The sequence below is a fragment of the Leptonychotes weddellii genome, chromosome 8 (genome assembly GCF_054177405.1).
Source record: "Leptonychotes weddellii isolate Sample4059 chromosome 8, ASM5417740v2, whole genome shotgun sequence".
Taxonomy (NCBI): domain Eukaryota; kingdom Metazoa; phylum Chordata; class Mammalia; order Carnivora; family Phocidae; genus Leptonychotes; species Leptonychotes weddellii.
In genome coordinates, this window is record NC_138376.1 from 16,494,715 (window position 1) to 16,514,676 (window position 19,962).

Below are 19,962 nucleotides of genomic sequence, written 5' to 3' on the forward strand. Positions count from 1 at the left end.
GGAACATTTTCCAAATGCCCAACCCCAAATGGCTTTCATGGTTTTTCTCCCCGCCCCCCCGCCGGCCACCCCCCAGGCTGAACTTCTAACCCAGATGCGCCTCAGTGCAGAATGCAGCTGGGAAATCGCAAGGGACCCACAGAAGTTGAGCCCTCCACCAGCACAGGGGTCCCCCCGTCCTTCTCCCAGGGTAAGCTAGTCCGGGCAAATCTGCACGCAGGGCCCTGTGATTCAATTAGGGTGAGTTCAGTTGCTCTTTTTAGGTCAGTTCTTTCTTCTTTTGTTTAGATCTGACTCAAGATTTACTTCAATTATCTACACCTCTGTTAGAGTACCTAAGCAAACCGAACCATCTAAAGTGAGGGAGAGGGAAGGAAGGAACAAGGAACGGGATCTTTAATAAAACAACATATGCAAAACAGCTTCCCCATCTCTGTTCTGTACATTACCAAACTCCTAGACAAGCACTGTTTCTCAAAGGAAGATTCTAGACGCTTCAGTCTGAATGTGAAAAACCCCGTGGTTAAGCCCTGGCTTGCAGAAAACTAAAAATTTCAGCAATTCTGGAATGAAATGTTATGTTCAGAGCTATACAAAGCGTAGCAGCTGTTCCCAGCCAACACGAAAACCGAAAGGGGTGATGCTATCTTTATCCTCTACCTAGAGTCAAAGCTGGTACTGGCCTGGGCAGGGCTGCCAAGGAGCCGGCTCGGTTCTAGCCTGCTGAGCACAGGAGACAAAAAAGGCAAGGAAGTGCAGGGGCCAGCAAAGTACACAACAAGACAAACAACAGACCTACCTGGAAGAGAAAATGCAGTTAATCATTAACAACTTTGAAAGGATGCAAGGAAACAGCGACCGATTGGGAAGCAGTTCTCAATGACATCTGGAAAATCCTTTCCCATCAGTTCAAAATGTGAAAGATTCGATCCATCTAACTCTTCCCTGAATCTCCCAGCTGGAAGGAGGAGGACCCTTTCATCGGTTTTCTGGGGAAGGAAAAACATGCTTTCCTCTATTAAAACCCAAGTCCTGATCATGAAAACGTAACAAAAAGCTCTTCGAACCACCCCGTGGAGTGAAGCCTCAAAGGAGCATCTCAGAGAGCAGATGATGATGGAAAAGGGCCCGAGGAGAATCTCTCCTACGTCCGAAGCTTATGCAAGGGTTAGCTGGAGAAAATGTTCTCGTGGTGCGACCGGGCCACCTCACTCTGAGAAGACACTTCCCAGTTGTTGTTCTTGCCCCAACAACCCCGTTCTGTCACTGTCGAGTTTTAAATGGCTGGGCACCTGCTGCCCAGCCATGCATCTCCAGCACTGGCCCATGCTGCCCACAGCCCGCCATGCGCACAAACCACCAACGACCGAAGCTGCCGCTGGGGGGGCTTCACACTTGTAATGGGAACCGACACCGACACGCCACACTTCCTGTTAATTCTGACACACTGTCTCCAAGAAAAAGAGAAGAGCCACCGCAGGGCCTGGTGGGTTACCACCCGGAGATCAGCCAGGAGAACTGCACAGCGGTTAAGGAGTGGACTCACCAGCCACATTTCCTGGATTCAAATCCCGCCTCTTCCGCTTGCCCGCCGTGGTATGTGGCTTGACCTTGTGACACTGCCCTGAGACGGTCATGGAACCTCCCTCTGCCTCAGTCTCCTCATCTGATGGTTGTTGTGAAGAACGTCTGAGTTAAATCTGCTAAGTGCTTAAACAGGGTCTGGGGCATATCCTGCCAACTCTCTAGGTGCTTGTTATTATCATATAGGCGCTCACCCCTGAGCATACGTTCACTGCACAAATACACTAACTCGCAAGGGCACATCGGCATGCCAAGGTTGATGCACTAATTATCAGTTCAACAGGTGCCAAAGACATTCCATTCATGCAGGGCAATGGTCCTCAAACTTGAGCATGAACCTACAGAGCTTACTGTCACAGAGGTCTGGGGAACCCTCTCTAGAATTTCTGATTCATGAGGTCTGCGGTGGGGCCCAGGATTCTGCATTTCGAATGAGTTCACAGGTGATGCTGATGCTGCTAGCCTGGGGATCACACGTGGAGAGCCACCACTCGGAGGCACAGTTAACTTCTTCCACTCCACGTTTCAGGGCCTAAGCCTTACCTAGTTTATATATGTGCACAGTAAGCTTTAAGGAGATAAAACAAGAGCGTGGCAAACACGCCTGTAGCAAAGAAGTGTCCCGCCCAGAGAACGGTCGTGTGCTCTTCCATGTTGCCTAGCACCCCTACACCTCTGCGGGGCATGTAGCCGAGCCCATGACAAGTTCTGGCCAATGGGCTGTGAGCCAAGATGCCGCGCATCCCTTCCAGGCTGAAGCTCTTTAACACTGCCGTGTGACCCACGAGCTCTTGCCTTCCCAGGGCTGCCAGGAAGCATGTGTGACGGCAGGGCAGCTAGAAGATGAGCGCGGCCTGGATCCCCAGGCCACTGCCCCGAAGGGAGCCACGCTAGGGAGCTGCTAGACCTGTGCCAATCTCACATGAACAAGAAATGACGGCTCACGGGTTGAGCCACTGAGATTTTAAGGTTGTTTCATGCTTCAGCACAGCTGAGCCTAACCTAAGACAAATCGTTATGAAAGTCAGAACGTCCACATCTGTCTTCTTAAGTACCACCTATCAAACACAGATGTGAGGTCTTTTATAATAAAGTCAGTTAGCTAAGATTTCTACCTTATTGTCCTTCACTACAATTCACCAAAACAGTTTTGTTTCGTTTTTTTTTTACCTCCCATTTGGGGTCTCTTTCTCACCAAATTTAAAAATTCTTCATCACAACATGATTATGTAACAGTTGCCAACAATTTAGAAAGCAAACTATGCTAACAAGTACTGAAAATGTGGACAGTAAATATACTGGAGGATTCGGATCAAGAGCCCCATGAAACAAATATGCACACACTCACACTCCTGGAATCCCCTGATTCTAAAAGGCAGGCCAAGAGGAAAGGGTTTCAATTTTATTTATTAAATCATGTGTGAACTGATAATGTATTTTGCCCAAATGAAAGACGGTGATCTCTTTAAGGTAAAAGCATCACCATTTAACCACAAAATGACTCTTAAAACAAAACAAAAAAATAACCGTTTCTAGTCAACCTAGGAAAATGTGCAATTTAACAGGCAGGTTAAGGAGCTGCCCACAATATCCAACCTTTTGGACAATGTGGAATCAAACATCATAAAAATTCTCATCTCCTAAAAATGCCAGACATGCACACAGCTGAAACAAAGCGTAATCTAGAACTCAACAATGAGAGCTAGAACATTTATGAAATACACAAACTTAAAAAAAAAAAAAAATTGGGAAGAGAGAATTTAAAAATAGGTAACAGAATCACATAAGCCCTTCCTGGTCCAAAGAGCAAAAAAACCCAGCACTTCTCTGGAGGGTCCTCTGTGAGGACAAGCTCAGCTGGGTGGGATCTAAAACTGGTCTCAAAGGTGGGGGGACTTCCGGCTAGAATTCTCCCTCGCTCTTTCTACAGAGGGCAGGAGAACCACCCCTCTGGGTGTACACACACACACACATTTTAAAACTCATCCTGAAGGAGCTCAGTGGCTCTCTGCTCCCCACTTAGCACAGGCGAGGCCAAGCTGGAGACGAACAGATCCTGCTTCTTCTGCTCTTCTCAAGTTCCGAGGCCCCTAGAGTGCCCCATTCTTGGGGTGTGGCACATTCCATCTCTTTAGGTACTTCCACGTGGCCAAAACGGGGGGGTGGAGGAGGTAAACACTCATGTAATACATTTGGTCACATATTATAACCCGGCTTTAAAATCAGAGTTGAAAATAATAAAAAGGCCCCAACACTCAAAGCTATTCGGCAAACTGTTGGGTTTTTTGGTGAATGGATTTTTCTTTCTTTTTTCATTTCTTTCAGGAGATATGATAAAGTCATTTTAAAAAATAAAAACCTGAAAACTTAAACATCCCTTTAAAAAAAAAATAGTATGGCACATTACCTTTAAGACATTAGAGAAACTGAGAAAGTCTCACATTGACCCTAAAACGGTTACTTCTTCACTTTTCATTAAGGAGCCAACACTGGGGGACACTCCATTAGGACATCAGAGAGAACAGGAATAACGTGCAGTTCGAGGATAGGTGGATTTATTAACAATCACAGAGCTAAAGGAACTCAGCATCACATCTTGCTAGTACTCTCCTGGAAGACCCCTGGAAACCCCTATTAATTCAGCAAGTTGATTTTATGACGTTCCTACCGTGTCCTCAAATCAGAGTTACTGCGTGTGCATCTATGAGAGAAACATAATAGGAACATCCCCATTTAGAAAATGAAAGCCATATAAAAGCAATCTCATGTGATTTTTGGAGTCTAACTTGCTCAGTTTCTTTCTTCCACAGTCAGGCTCGAGCTGAGAGAATCAAGCTCCAAGTCAGTTCCTGCGGTGTTTATAAACATTATGCTGCGTACAGCCAGAAGCCCCTTTCCATCTACTTAGAGGTCTGTGGCGGCAGACTTCTACACATTGTCCCTGCGTGAGGACAATGTGAGTGTTATTTGCTTTTAACAAGATGGTTCTCCCCAGCCTGCGCCCCAGCCTGGCAGCCACCTCCCCCTCCACACAGGGAACTGCAGGGTGCTCACCAGCAAAGCTGTTCCCCTCTGCTCTCACTGCTGCCGCCTCTCCAGCTTGGCAACCCAAGAAATCTTGGGCTTTACAAATGTGCATCCCTGTGATGTGCAACTTTTACAAGCACCTAGGCCATGACCCAACCCAGTGTTGGCTAAAGGACTCCCAAACCAGCACAGCCCCTGCACCCTGAAGTTCCCTCTCTCCACAGACTCCTCGGCAGGGAAACTGCTGCTTGCTGCTCCCGCGGGCTGGTCTGCTGATCATATGACTGCTCAAATCCCTCGGATAAAAGCGGGCATTGTCCACTTTTCCTTGAAATCTTGAAATCCTGGATAAGACCAGCAATCAAGTTCCATTTCAATCCTCCAACAACCTGAAATCAATTGATCAAATTCTCCTCTTTGGGTCTCACCACTGCCCCCGCCCCTTATAAATAACCCGCGATGTCCAACAAAAGCCATTTTAGTCAGCCAGCTTTAAAAACAGACACAGCACCCCCCCCCCCCCCACCGCCCAGCATTTACTTGAAATAAAAGATTAGGATTACGTGAAGGGGAAACGCTTTTAAACAAGCAATGAACGTTATGGACTGAGATGCTAGTAACTGCCCAAATTTCTGTGCTCTGGGGGCGTCAGAATATTAACTGAGAGCTGCCCCCTTCCTTCTTCCCGTTCAGCCTCCAGACCCACAGATGAGCTCTGGGAGCCTGTGATTCATGGAGGCTCATTTCAAGGCAACCAGCAGCTGTTCCAATCTAGGCCTGGAGGTTTCCCTCCCTGGTGCCTCCAGCTCCGCCATCCCAACCTCGCCACAGTTGTCCTTGAGGCCCGCCCACTCAGAGGATGCTGTGAGCACATCGTCTCCCAACTAAGCCGTGCAGGGAGCTCCGCCTCGCTTCACAGGTTCAATCACACAGAACAAGACACAAGCCCTTCTACCCTGTGCCACACCCCTCCTGCTTGGTCTCCACCCGAAAAGTCAGCACAAAGACCTGCTCCTTGCTTCCGGGGAAGTAATGGTTTTTATTACTTTTCCATCTGCTGTGAGCCGATCTCACATCCAGAGAGCTAATTCTTATTATATGAAGTTCACGTACATGTTATTTCCCTTCCCTGACAGAGTCACAAATGTCTACCCGAAAGAGAATACTTTCCACCTTCAGCGTGGCAATCAGGAGGTATGGTTTCCATGGATACTCAGAAGACCAAGTTACAAAACTAATTACATTTTCAAAGGGAATAATTTCTCTTAGCAAAACAAAACTCACGAAGCCTATCTGATTCAGAAGCAGAAAAGGTTATACCAACCTTACTCATGTTAACTGCACTACACACATCTAAATGCACAAAAGACTTAAATCTACTACTATTAGAAGCTAACTTAATTGCACTTAGGAGTATGATTATTAAAACTTAGGCCCCAGCAACACGCCATATGCAGATAAAAATCAAAATGCTTGAGAGCCATTACTAGGTATTAGCTGCCCTGGGGGCTTTTCAATCCTGGGATTTCCATGAAAATGTCCCCCAAATTCTTAACAATACCAACAGAGATTTTTGGTGTACCACCATGGAGTGCCACACAGTAGTCTCCATCTGCAAAATGGCACTAGAGAGGAAGGAAATTAACAAATAACCTAAAAGATTACGCTGGCAATTTAGTTTTTCAAATTAGGATTATTCCTCCTGGCAAAAGAGCCATGCAGACACTGCTCCAGCTGACATGATCATTTCTGAGCACAAACATGAACTGTGGAAGAATAATGAATAAAATGAAAGCAGACGCCTAAAAACAGACAAAAAGTGATTGGAACTCCTTTTTTTACAGAAACTACCAGTCTCCCTGGGTACCTAGGACTTCTCTGGTACACACCAGATAGAGGGTTCTTTTCTTATCATCAGCTTTTAAAAATCCATGACATTTTCTGTATTATTTCAGCTAAAAATACAAAAGAACACTTCACATTAAGAATACAGATGAACAGTTCCATCTTATATATACACCACATTTTCTTCATCCATTGTTCCAGAGACGGACATTTAGGTTGTTGCTCTATCTTACCATTGTAAATAACTCTGCAATAAACATGGAATTGCAAAAAAAAAAAAAAAAAAAGTACAGATGAACAAGCTAGTAATGGTATTTGGACATCACCTGATTCTGCTAATGCATCGCGCCCCTCCCGCCCCCGCCAACATTTGGGCAAAATAAATACTATTTTAGTATATCCATGAATATACTAGAAGGTTTATCCTAACATTTCATGTTAACTCATAAAGGAGCTGCACATCACTGAGGGGAGCTGTAGGGGGAAGTATTCAGAAATTAATTTTCCATATAAAACTCCTGGGTGTAAATCACTCTGAAGTATCTTTCAAACTTCCCATCTCCTTAAGCAGAGCATGGTGAATCAACGTTATGATTAATCTAACTTTTTTGGGCGATGACTCAGGATCATTACAGTGAACAACCATTACACAAGGTGCCTTCGGAAACTAGCGTAACATCCCCCCTATTTCAGTTCTGCCCCTGTACCACACAGCCTCCGTCGGCCATGCTTTTTTCTTAACTGAAATTTTCATTGAGATCATCGTGGATGCGCACGCAGTTGTAAGAAATAACACAGAGGACTCTCCTCTGTTCGTGATGCCCAGGTTCCCCCATACTGTTTGACTTCTTCTGCTCATTTGCTGACATCCTTTCTTGGGGCTGTCAATGGGTCTCCTTCTGATGGCTTTTCTCCATCCCCAAGCACCAACTTTGGCCTCTAATTTGTTTGACTTGAAAATGGGAGAAAATAGGAGACAAGGCAGTCAGGGCCATATTTACATTAGGAATAAATAATGCTAAGGTGCAGACCTAGAGGATCATCATGATTCAAGGAGAGGAGTGTTAGTACCAAGACTTCTTACACCTGCATGGCTTTGAAAGTTTTATTTTGCATAACCCATTCCCACCCCCTCACCAACCTTGTTCTCCCTCTCTCACATGCTGAATATTCTGGACTTTAAGAATGCCAAATAAGTGACCTCCACACAAGTGATATATTACTTTTAAGTTGACTGAATACTAGCTGGCTAATCAACTGCTGTTTCCCTATGGGCAACTGGTACTCTGGCAGAACCTGTGTCTTACTCTGAACATTATCTACCAAGCACTGTTAATAATTTGAAGTAAATACACACAACCTTAAAAAAAAATTTTTTTTTAATTTTTTTCTGGACTCACTGATATTTTTAAGGAAGTTTTAATTTATCAGTCATTTGTCCAATTCAATTGTAGAAGCTAAAGAAATAAAGTTCTAAAAAAAGATAGGATAAAGAGCATAATGAATGTGCTTTAGAGACTTCAGTAAATAAGAAAACTGTCACTTTGTTCCTGTACTGCATTAGGAACTTCTCAAACAAAGAGGCTTGATGGAGACAGACAGAAAGGGGCTTATCAGCTTAAGAAACGGGAAGGATGGTACAATTAACTGTCACACAGTCAGATATAATTCACTATGATGAAGCCAATGACAGAAAACAAGGCAAAGAAAGTGCCCACCTTGTCTCTTTACGCAGAATACCCAAATATCCCAGCATGGCAAAACACCTTTCTTTCCAGGGTTATCTATACACGTGGCCGGAGAAGAAAAGCAATAGCCTTTGGGGGGGGAGGGGGGAAGGAAGGAAGGAAAAGAAAAGAAGAGGAAAAGGAAGAGGTCTCTTATCTGAACCACAAATGCCTCCCACTGTTCACTTCCAACAAGCTGAAGGGCTGTGTCCTAGGTATTTCAGGGGAAAAAAACAAACTGCATTTCTTTCTTCTTCCCGGCTCCTCTCTGCTCTGCGCCACAGACCTGGCCCTGCCAAGTGGGAAACGGCTGCCCTGAGGTCTGTGGAGAACTGCGTGCTCTCTGCCCTGGAGATCCGAAGGTGGAACACAGGGGGACAGAGCAGGGAGGATGCGGACAGGAAACAGGAGGGCTCCACAGCGCCTTCTCCGTGGGCCGCCAAGTAACACGGTACAGGGGAGAGACACCCCCCACCCCCGCCCACGGTGTTACAAGATGCTCCAAAAACAAACCGCTGAAGGCCGGCACCCATAAAACACAAAACGTGTGCGGTGTTAAAGATACTAAGAAAAGGCAGGGAAGAAGGGGAAAAAAAAGCCCCCTTCCTCCTCTCTCCGAAAAAGAGAAAAAAAGAAAGAAAGAAAGAAAAGGCCACACCACTCCAGAAATAGCCTGAGCCCGCTTCTAAGTGCCCGGGGATCTGTGCATTAGGAGAGGTTCCCCGGCGATGTGTGTTATAGTGAGCTCAAGCATGACTATATATGGTATGTTTACGGAGGAATTAGATACAAACACCATGCAGAACTTATATCAGACCAGAGCTGGCCTTGCAAGAGCTCGGCTTCTCTGCATTTATGGCCACGAGCGATCTCATCCCCTAAGTCCAAGCAAACTTCAGATGCTTCCAGAAGCAACGTCTCATGACTTCCTGGCACTCAGAGCACAGGGTCCCTCCCTCGCTGCCCTCCACATCTCCCACATCTCCATTCCGACCTCATCCCCCCCCCCCCGGCCCCCCTGGCCCCACACAGGCCGCCCACCCTGCTGTCCCACAGAGGCATAAATGCATACAGAAGAATGTGTCTGCTGAATGGGGCCTATGTTACATGGCGAAGGGCACAGACAAGGGCGCCATCGATTTCTCAAGAAATGGCTGGCATGGCTGAGGCCTCTCCCACAGGCTCCTCATCTCCACAAAGTATTTTCATCACATCAAATGTTCTGCCCTGGAGAGGGAAAGCCAGACACTGACGTGGGGAGGGGTTGGGACGGGGGTGGGGGGGGGGGAGTAGGGGATAATCTGAAGATGTTTTAAAGTCCTGGGAGAGAAAAGGGAGAACGGGGTTGGAACAAGGGGCGGGGGAGGGAGGAAGGCTTCATCACTGGCTTTAACAGTCTTGCCCAACCTGTTCTGCGGTATGTTCTGTTAACTCCTTTCTGGCAAATGGATGCAAACAGCAACCCCTTTCTTTCCTCTTCTTTTCCCCACAGCCATACTGCAATTTAAGGTAGACGTGCAGAGAAAAGTCCCAAAGAAAAAGGCTAAAGCCGTTACTGACTGGCCTGAAGCCTTTAATTTTTATCATACGCAGTGACACCTTCACTACCAGCTCCTTGGGCCGTCATCTTCCTGGATACTACCAACTTTCCAGCACGCCCCACCTCCTACCCCTCTCCTCCACCCCTCAAAAACACAGAAGTCGAGGCGGGGTCCTTGACAACCCGTAAGCGGAGGCTGGGGTGAGCTAGGCCCAGATGTCATGCACCTGAACAAAGCCCTATGTAAGAAGGAAGCATCACCTCCTTGGTTTTCCGTCTTCTTGTTTTATGCTTGACACTGGGCATTTACAGGGTTAACACACAGCCTGCAGACCAGAAATTTACCTGCTTAGCAACAGAAGCATCAACTAAGCCACACTAGTTGTTTTGACACAGGAAAAGCAGTTTCTACCTGGTGAAAATACCTGGTGATGTTTCAAATGCCATTTTAAGCAACACACATATTAATCACAGGAGAGGAGCAGTCAAGAAACTGGTACAGGCAGAAAAGTCCAATGAAGAGTTTACCCAGCTTAAAGGTGCAGATCAAAATCAAGCCTGAAAACTGCAGGACAGCGTATGGAAAGTGCTCTAAAAGTTAAGAGCAGACTCAGGGTTGACAGAACTGCTTTTGGAAGCAGTAAAACCCGGGCTCGCTTTCCCCAGAACTTGTCACTGCTTAGACTTTACATCAAGGGACCATAAGGACTCTTCGGGTGGGGGACTTAATCTTCACAAAGGGATAGATCTCCCCCCCTCTAAATCGTGAGATGAAAAGGAAAGCATGAATCTCACAAAAGAGTACACGGTTTCCCTTATACATGTTTGTAGGTCTCAATTTTAACAAAAACACAAACACGATCCTGGGCCTCCAGAACCTCTTCAAAAGACAACAACTGAATATATTCCTCAAAACCTAAACATCTACTTTAAAATTCAACTACAGAAAGCTTCTTCATTTTCAGCAAATGACTTTCAATTTTGGAAGCTCTAGGATGCAGAGGCTCGTAGAGCTGATTGTTGTAGGATGTTTGCTGTTTTAACAGAAATTTGTCTCCTGAGCCAGAGCAGGGCCTAAGAGCAGTCAGAAGTAACAATTTGGCCCAGTTGTTAACTACATATATATAGCACAGCAGAAAAATATGTCAATACACACTTCTAACTAAAATACAATTCAATAAAATATAAAGAAGGCCTAAGGTCAATGTATCTATATACACAGTATAACACATATATAATTATAGGGCCAAAGAATCTATATATGTGAGAGAAACAAAACAAAAATGAAAACTTTAACATTAATGGTATCATTTTTGGATGGGACCTGGTTTCAAGAGGAGAAAAGAATGATAAACAATTATTTGTAATGATGATATTCCAATACTCCAAAACCACGCTGAACAGTTTGGTTTTGACAGCTTCTCTTAAATTCTCAATTGAAGACAATTCCTCATGACAAAGAGATCGTGTATAAAGCTTAAAAAGAAGGAACTAAAATGACCTAGGAAAAACCTAAACTTTCTAATTTCAATGGGATCTAAAATAAAATTTCAAGGTGACGTGGTTCTTTGAGATTATTTTTTAAAAAGCATATATGCAAAACCAAGCCACAAAAATAACCTTTAATAAAGTGAAACACTTGCACTTATTCAGGACCCCCATGCTAACAGTCTGAGCAAAGTAAACCTTATTTCTCAAACTTAGGTAAGTTGGGTCAAAAAAACGGTGCTGTGGACAAAATGGTGGTATTTAAAGCAAAAATCGGGCTTACGCAGAAACCAAAAAAAAAGAGGAAAGAAAAGGTGGGGGGAAGGCCGCAGTGATGCACTCTGATCGCAGGCAGGGCGGGCTGCAAGTCCAGTTGTATCTAACAGTTGTGCTCAAAACAACAAATGGTGCATTCATGAACTGCGTAAGCAGAGGCTGTAAAGTCTGCACACGAAATGATGAGCGGCCGACTTTCCTGTTGTTCCACAGTTAAAAGCCTGAAGGAGGATTGAATTCAGTTAGAGGCACAGGCTGTGCCTTCAGCTGTGGCAAAATGGTGAGCAAGAGGGTCTAGATAAAAAGGCCCAAAGTACCATTTACTCTCTTCTAAAAAGAGCTGGGCCTAATGATAATTGAGTAAACACCTCTACATAAGATAATCTACCAGAGCTGTGGGGCGGGGGGGGCGGCGGGAGGATGAGAGGAAACCAGACCTTACATCATCCTGCACCCTTTTTAAAAGAAAATATTCAGCATCGCCAAAATCCACAGCCTCAGACCAAGGGATTAAACGTCCAGAGCCTATTACCTGTGACATTACCTCTCCGTGGCCTTAACAAAAGAAACATCTGGTACCAGCTACTCAGCATCCCTGATAATTGTCAGAGTGCCAAGTTCTTAAAAAATTAATTAGTAGCATTTACACCTGCCAGTGCAGACGGCCTATCAGGGTTCTAGCACAGGTACCCCAATACCTGCCTTAACGGGAAACTCAGGGATGCAACAAGCAAGCATCAGATGGGAGAATTTCAAGGTTTATGTATCATTTCCCATTTTTATTTTTTTTTCATTCCCAGTGGCTCAAATGTATTCAGTTGTCTCATCAGCCATAAATATAAAAGTAACCTGTTTACAAATACAGTTTTGAGTGCTAGTTATGAGGGGAATTCATTAGAATCAGCTGGGAAGATTTTCAAAAGGCCAAGCCCCAGCCTTACCCCAGACCTGTGGCGAGCGGGCCGTGGCATGTGTGTTAGGGAAAAGCTTTCCCTCTGGTCTAAGAATCACTGTGTTGGATGCTGCAGCCCAGTGAAAAGGGATCACCAAGGGCGACACGCCAAAAACAAAGACAAGTCACCAAGTGGAGAGACTGAGCAATGTGAGTCACCAGGTACTCTATGCTGCTCATGGTGTGGGGGCAGCTGTGCCCCTGGGGCAGCGAGCCGGCCACTTCAGGTTCTGCCCAGCCACATGACACGAAGGAGCAGGCAGGGCCATGTGCATCACCCACTGTGCCCGCTCAGGGCACACTCAGCAGGGCGCCTCGGCAGCAGGCGGCCTTCAGCCATCAGAAATAAGGTTGATGGTCTCCAAACCACCTGTTGTCGGCGGTCATGCACTTGCAGTACAGAACATCAAGAAACTGCATCCCAGTTGAAGGGCCTCATTATTATCGACAGGCTGATTATGAAGGGAGGAGGAGGAGAGAGGGGCTCTCAGGAGTGGGCAGTAACTGAGTTTTAAAACCTGAAGCCACTTGTCCCGTTTGCTTGCATTTTGCCCCTCCGCCTCCATTCTCAGAAGGCAGGTCACATTGGAGAGAACAGTTTCCCAACACTCAGCGGGAAAGGACAGAAAGGACCAGGAGCCGTCCTGCTTCCAGGCTCGGCGAACATGCTCCCCTCTCCTGTCTCCTCCACACGCTCCTTCTCCCAGTTCCAGGTCAGCTGCCTATAATGTCTGCACACCTCCTCTTTGTAAAAAAGCGGGCTGCAGGTAATTTTCTAGCTACATGCTGCTTTCATTTACAAAGAGCCATCAGGTATACCAAATGCGTTAACGGGGGCTTGTTCTGGGAAGTAAGTACAAAATGCAAGTGGGCAAGCTCACGCCTATACATAACTTCTGAAAATTTAAAGTGGTTACAGGCTAAATGGCCTCAAATTAACAAAAAAAAAAAAAGAGGGAGGACTTCGCACAGAGATTACACACTTTCTAACCTCTTCCTGAGAGGAATTCACTTTTCCAAAAACGAGCTCAATTACTACACGGGCTCTCTGAAGATCTCTGGTTGTTCATTAAATTGCTGCTCGGGCCGTCGCGGGCCGAAGAGAACGCGTCAAGGTCTTCTTGGAAGCGACGCCGGCACCGCCCACCGGGAAGGCCGGACCGAGCCCCGCCCCCCGCCGGGCGCCAGGCCAATCGGCGCCCGCCGCCCTGACTGACGGCCGCGCGGCCCGCTCACAGGGCCGCCCAGCGCGGGCGCCGAGGTGGGGCGGGCGGCCCGAGAGGGCCCGGGCTGGACCCGCGCCCCCGCCGGGTCACCCGCGCCGGCCCCCGTCTGCTTCCCACTCGCCGCACTCGGCGGGGAAGGGCACGGGCGGGTCCCCCGGGACGACGGCGGACGCGCTTTCAGCCGTGCGAACACCCTTCGGCTTAGACGGCTTCCCCGGCGCACAAAGGCTCGTCCGCCGAGGGAAGGGGCGGTGTGCCCAGGCCGCCTTCCGCCCGCGCGTCCTCCCAGGCCCCTCCCCGGCCCCCAGCCGGCCGCCCACCCGCTCCGCCGCCGCACGCCCGCCGCCGCTCGCTGTGGGAACGCAGCCGACACCCGGCCGCACGGCCTCGGGTCTGCGGCCGGCGGGGGGCGGGCGGCTCGGGTGTTCTCCTCGCAGCCCTACCCTGCACGGGGCTCTACCCTGCACGGGGCTCTGCCGTCGCGGTCCGGGCGAACGCAGAGGCGACCGCAACGCGGTCGGACACGATGCCCCCGGGGCCAACTTTACTAGGCTGCTTCCATGCACGCTGCACTGAAGGGCAAGGAAGACAGTTTTTATTGTCATTGATTTTAAAAACATGCATGTCCTAAGAAAAGCACAAGTCACGTTCCTGCTTTTGAAAAGGATGCAGGGAGGCAAAAAGTTCTCTAATACTACATGATTTCTGAAAAGAGTATGTTTAGTCTCTATTTGGCAGTATTTCATCCTAGCACTTGGTTTATGACTTAATGTGCTAATTCCAGGAACGAAACTGGTTATCTATCTGAGGGCAATCAATCCCAAATAATCTTTGAGAAAGGAAAAAAGAAACCCCCATAAAATCGAAAGAGATCTTAAGAATCACCGTGATAAATGTTATAGTACTTCACTGCTGGAACCTTGAAACTTTCATCCTGGAAGGCAGTCCTGAATCAAGCCGAGATTTTTTTTTCTTTTTTTTTTTTTAATGAAAGTAAAAACAATGTTTTAAAATTATTTGCCTGCTACTCAGGGGGAGCATCTGAAGAAATCTGTTTTAACCCTAGTACACAGAAACGCTAGGCCCAGTAGTCTTGTCTTAGGCCCACATAACTAGAGGATATTTAAAATATGAAACTGGAGGTCTTCTCCCTAAATTCTCAATAATTTCTAAAAATTCAACATCCATGTGACCTTGGACTCTCTCATTTTCATCAGTCTCTTGCAGTACACTCTCTTTGCTAACCATTCAGCACACTGCAAGTCCTGATAAAAGTAGTTAATGTTTACTGAAACCTGCGCATGAACTGTACTAAACCCGATAGGAGTGAAAAGGCAAAGTTCTGTTAACAGCATCCATGTACAATAAAACAAAAAAAGAGGGGGTGGGGGGACCAAGAAGGGAGTAATCATTTTCTTTTCCTTCTAATGTGAACTAGAAATGTCTCACTGATGAATAAGTCAATTATAAACCACCAAAGATGCTTTTCATCTATTACCTTCTTGGAAAATTTCTGACACATATAAATTTCAACTATTTAACATTTTTCTTTTCTCTTTTTTTTTTTTTTTTTTCCTTACAGAACTTAAAACTGAAACCAACCTCTTTGTATCTCATATTCTCTTACTTGTTTCTGAAGGCCTACCTACCTGGTCAATAACCAGTTTTCCTTATACTCTTATTCATCTGAATAGCTGCTTACGGATTACACCTAAAGAACTATTTCATGCAAACATAAAGTTAACATTTCCACGGTTATCATCTAAAATATTTTTTCTTCCCTTGACTCTTTACTTTTTCAAATGCAGAAACAGTTCATTTCTTTCTGATCAGACCTTTAATTCTAACATTTCTTACCATTACATTTGCTCTAAGGACAGAGTTCAATATCAAAACTTACTGATCTTTTTTAACTTACTGATAATCTTATTCTCACATTTCCACATTATCCCTTTTTTCTCCCATTAACTCAGTTAAAATAGTATTTCAACTTACACACATACACACACACAGACTGTATCCAGAAACAGGATGCTCTCAGGTGTTTAAAGCCAACTTTCTCTCTCCCCCATCCCCCCCTTGCTTAAAGGGCAGCAACAGAACCAGTCACCTTGGAAACAAACATCACCCAGTGTTTGCAGAACAAACAATGGTACCTTTTCAGCCAGTACCAGGCAGGCAGGCCAAAGGGGCAGCGAGCAATTCTGGGCCGGACAGGAGTGTTAACATATTGCATTCATTCAGTGCACGAAAAAGTAGTTCAGGACTGAAAATGAAGTGCTCTCCAACGTGTGAACTTTTGGCTAGAAACCATAGTCGAAGCAAGTAGGGTTTAAAGTCAAATAAGGCTACCCCTAGTTAGAAAAAAATCTTTTCATTATTTTTGGAATTGTTTTACATAGCTCATGAATAAGGTAAACTAAACTCTTGTCACTGAGAATTACCTTCTCCAGCAACCAGGAAGAAGTTGCTTAAAATCTTTTCAAAGAGCACATTTCATCTAATTATTCCTACAAAACCATCCTTTTAATATGCCACCACATATTGGTTTTTAAAACTCATATTGCTTGGCACCGTGACCCACTAATTAATTTCTAGTATTGACAAAGATCTGCCCGTGTGCTAGAAAATTAAATGTCTTTTTTTAAAATGGTGCCAAACAGATCTATAAATCTATAAGGGCCCTGGATAACTTTTTGACCTTGGGAGAACAACAGTTACTAAACTTTCATTTACTGAAGACTGACAAAAGCTAATCATTTAGGGGATAAGCTGAAGTGTTAGAGGAGATTCTGTTGTTACTGTTTTTAAAAAGCTCCACTGCACAGTGAACATGGACAACAAAAAATACACAAGTGTTCTTCAGATCCTCCAGAATGAAATTTTTAAATGTTAAAGTAACAGTTTCCTCCTTATTCTGGGTGTGTGCCGGAGTTTTCCTTCCCACCAATTAAGAGAGAAGGCTGGGCCCAACTGAATTATTTGGACAGGAGTTTGATGTCAGTTAAATACCGCAGTAACTGGCATTTTCTATCACCTCCAGACTAAGGGACAAATGCCTAATTAACATGGACCAACATGCAGCTTAAACTGGAAAAGTGCCTGTCCTTTTTCTTTCTTTTCTTTTTTCTCCGAGATTTAGGTCTTTAACATCCTTGAGTTAAAGTGCACAAAGGGTGTCTAATGCCATCTGACTGAGGTGTAAAAGTCTAATTAACTAATGCTTTTTTTTTTTTGCGGCGACAGTAAATCAGTGAACATTATTAATCTTCCTGACTGGGCCCTGAGTGAGTGAAGAGGGCTATTGAAAGGGAACTAAACGGTTATACTGGGTGCCCTTGAAAATGAAAAGGAACCCTGCAAGTGATGACTGATAATCCTAAAAACTACTGAGAAATGCCTGAAAATACCACCGCTGGGCGCAGCACCAGGCCCGGGGCTCTTAAAAACCCAAGCTGTGGCCCCAGGGCCCCGGGAGAGGAAGAGGAGGAGTCAGGCAGGCAGCAGAGAGAAGCACCTAGCCTCCAATCCTCTCCTTCCCGCGAAAGCAGAACCCGAACCTTCCACTCCTCTATTGGATACTGCACCTTTGCAAGGAATGTTTTTTAGCGGGCCGAGCAAAAATCATTACCCGGAGTAGTGTGGGCAAATGACTCCCACAGTTTGGCCAAGTTAAGGCTAGTTTTCAATGAATCCGTAAAACAACAACTCTCTTAGCATTTGGGCCTCTGTTTTATTGCCTAGTCAACATTCCCCCCAAAATGTACATGCACATCATACTCACATTTGCAAACCACAGAGGTATTGAATGCAATCACTGAATGCCAAAACATGAAGAGGAAAAGCCAACAGCCGGACAAGAATGTCTGCACCAGAGCCCGGACTGCTCGGTCTACAGGCAGGACACTAACTGCCTGCAGCCCCTCCACCTCTGCTCTGCTTTCCAACTTGTCCCCTGCCTGCACCCCATTCTAGAAGGCCCGGCGGCTCCTTTCCTGGTGGCCCAGCGGGCAGCAGGAGGCAAGGCCCCGAGGAAGGCACTTTCTCTGTCCCCCACCTGCCCCTGCCAAGTCCCAGGCTTGCCCAGAAAGCCCCGGGGACAGGGCTGAGTGGGAAGAGCCAGCACTGGGCTTTGGGGCCGGCACTCGCAGTGCTGAGCCACTCCCGTTCCCAAATCCAGAGGAGGGGCGCCATCCAGGGTGATGCCCCCAGCCACGGGCAGCTTCCTCCCATCTTCTCAAAGACATTTCAAAAAAGGGGCAGAATCGGGAAAGGAAGTGAAAGGAGGGCCAGGTGCCATGGTGGCTCTATCTTTCCCCCTCCCTAGTATTTCTATCAAGTTTCTGTTTCACTGCCCCTTTGTCTACGGGGTATGGGCATGTTTTTAATGAAATTCTGTGGGAAACACAACAGGTTTGATTAACAACGCGTCGTTACAAGCTACCTGAAAATAAAGCACTCTTGACAACATCAGGTTCAGAACTCAATCCATTTTGAATCAATCCATTTTAAATACGTATGCTCTGTTCATAGAGTTAAATGTCTTTAGAGACTGTTATTCACTACTTGGTGCACTCTTATGCCTAAAAAATCATCTCTCCTCCTGGTCAAAAAGTAAGGTGAGAGAAAACATTACTTCTGTATTCCTAAATTGACTATGCATTTGTAACCCCTCCTCAAATAACATCTCTTACGAAAGGCTTAGTTACTCTTCTCTCCGTATTGCCAAGTCATTGAAACCTGAAGCAAACTACTTCGAAATAAACTCAACTAAAATCCTTAAGTTATCATTTATAACTCAGTTGTATTTTTTTTTTTTAAAGATCGTTCCTAACAGCTAAAAAAAAAAAAAGACAAGAGACGGTGCTGATGGCAGTCCCCTTTCCAATCCAACCTCTCTCAGAATCAGAATGGTAAAATTGCTTTGGAATTCTGGAAATTATGTTTGGAGGGTTTTTTCCCAGGAAACCTTTGTGAGGTCATTGTTCATCAAAAGTAACCACCACGTCCTGGGGAAGCATCACCGTGGCTGCGTGCACCTGTCACTGAGTTCAGGAGACTCTAGCCACGTGCCAACTCAAGTCCACCTAAGGAAAGTAGTTCTTCCTGCCTCCTTTGCAAAAACCCAGTTTTATTATCTGCAGAAAATCCACACCACACAAGTCTTTTCTGGGCAGTCGCCAACCCTGCTCTTTCCCAGGCTCAGCGGATGTGGGCTGGTTGTATACCCTCTTTTGCGAAGACACTCCTGAGGATTCCCTAGAGCAACCTGAAAAGGCTATATGGGCTTGAAATGAAGATTCCACTCGACATTTTTTGAAAATGCACAGATAGCACATAAACCTGAAACAATACCTGCTCCTGGCCCTAACTCCTAGAAAAACCTCGGGATGATTTTCCTCCCGATCAGACAGCGACATCAGGAAGGACGCAGCTGCTTCTACCCGCATTTGGGGAGTGAAGCAGGCAAGGACTTTGCTGTCAGAGCCCAAGAAGAGTGTTTTAAGAGGCGTCACCACTGAACAATTACTAAGCCACTAACACCCTCATTTTAAAGAGAAGAAAACGGAACCTCAGGAGCATGGAGATAGGTTTTTGAGGAAGGTCTCACTCCACTGGCAGGTCCTCTGGATGCTGCTTGGCTTTCAAGAACCTTTCAGGATACGCAGAATTTCCCTAGTTTTATCGTCCTTCCCCTGGATATGAAAGGACAATGACGTCTAGCCTCACAAAGCCTTCTCTGTTCGCTTCTATTGATTAAAAAGAGAGAAAACACTGCCTGGGAGCATCATTAAGTCACCTACTAAGCATATGTATGATAAAGGAAAGAGATTCTGCCCATTTTACAGATGGAGAAACTGAGGTATACAGCGTCCTCTCTTTCCTTCAACCATAATCAAGGCTGGGCTGGGTGTAGAACCTGACTAGTCACCTAGCCAACAAATCCAGCCCTCTCTCTAGTAGATCATATGAAATTAATTAAAAGGGCTACGGGAGATATGCCATAAGGTCTGTTGAAGTATTTCAGATTCAATTTACTCTTCCAACAACATTCCTTCCTTTAAAATAATGACAACTAGGCTGGGTTGGCACCTCCGGAAGCTTCAGGAGTGAGCAGGTGGAATGAAATGCATCCTCCTAACCTGCCATAGAATGGCCCCCAGATCTTCCACCTACACAGTTGTTCCTGGAGTTGGGGACTTGCCCTTCAGGACTGATCTAATTGTTAATTTCCTAATCTTAGACCTTAGAGTTATTCGTATGTAGGCTCTATCTTCCTCTAGGGCAGGTGCCTCC

General features: G+C 45.8%; 1 protein-coding gene and 1 long non-coding RNA gene across 9 annotated transcripts in view; both read right to left on the reverse strand.

Annotated features, from left to right (window-relative positions):
- Window positions 1-19,962, reverse strand: part of RREB1 (ras responsive element binding protein 1) — a 176,547-nt gene that overhangs the window by 87,380 nt on the left and 69,205 nt on the right. The gene's annotated exons all lie outside the window — the stretch shown is intronic.
- LOC145722955 (uncharacterized) lies at window positions 2,393-19,213 on the reverse strand. The gene is made up of 2 exons (XR_014147532.1): window positions 17,811-19,213; window positions 2,393-17,652 (listed from the first exon to the last, which is right to left on the reverse strand). It is a non-coding gene; the product is annotated as an uncharacterized LOC145722955 (long non-coding RNA).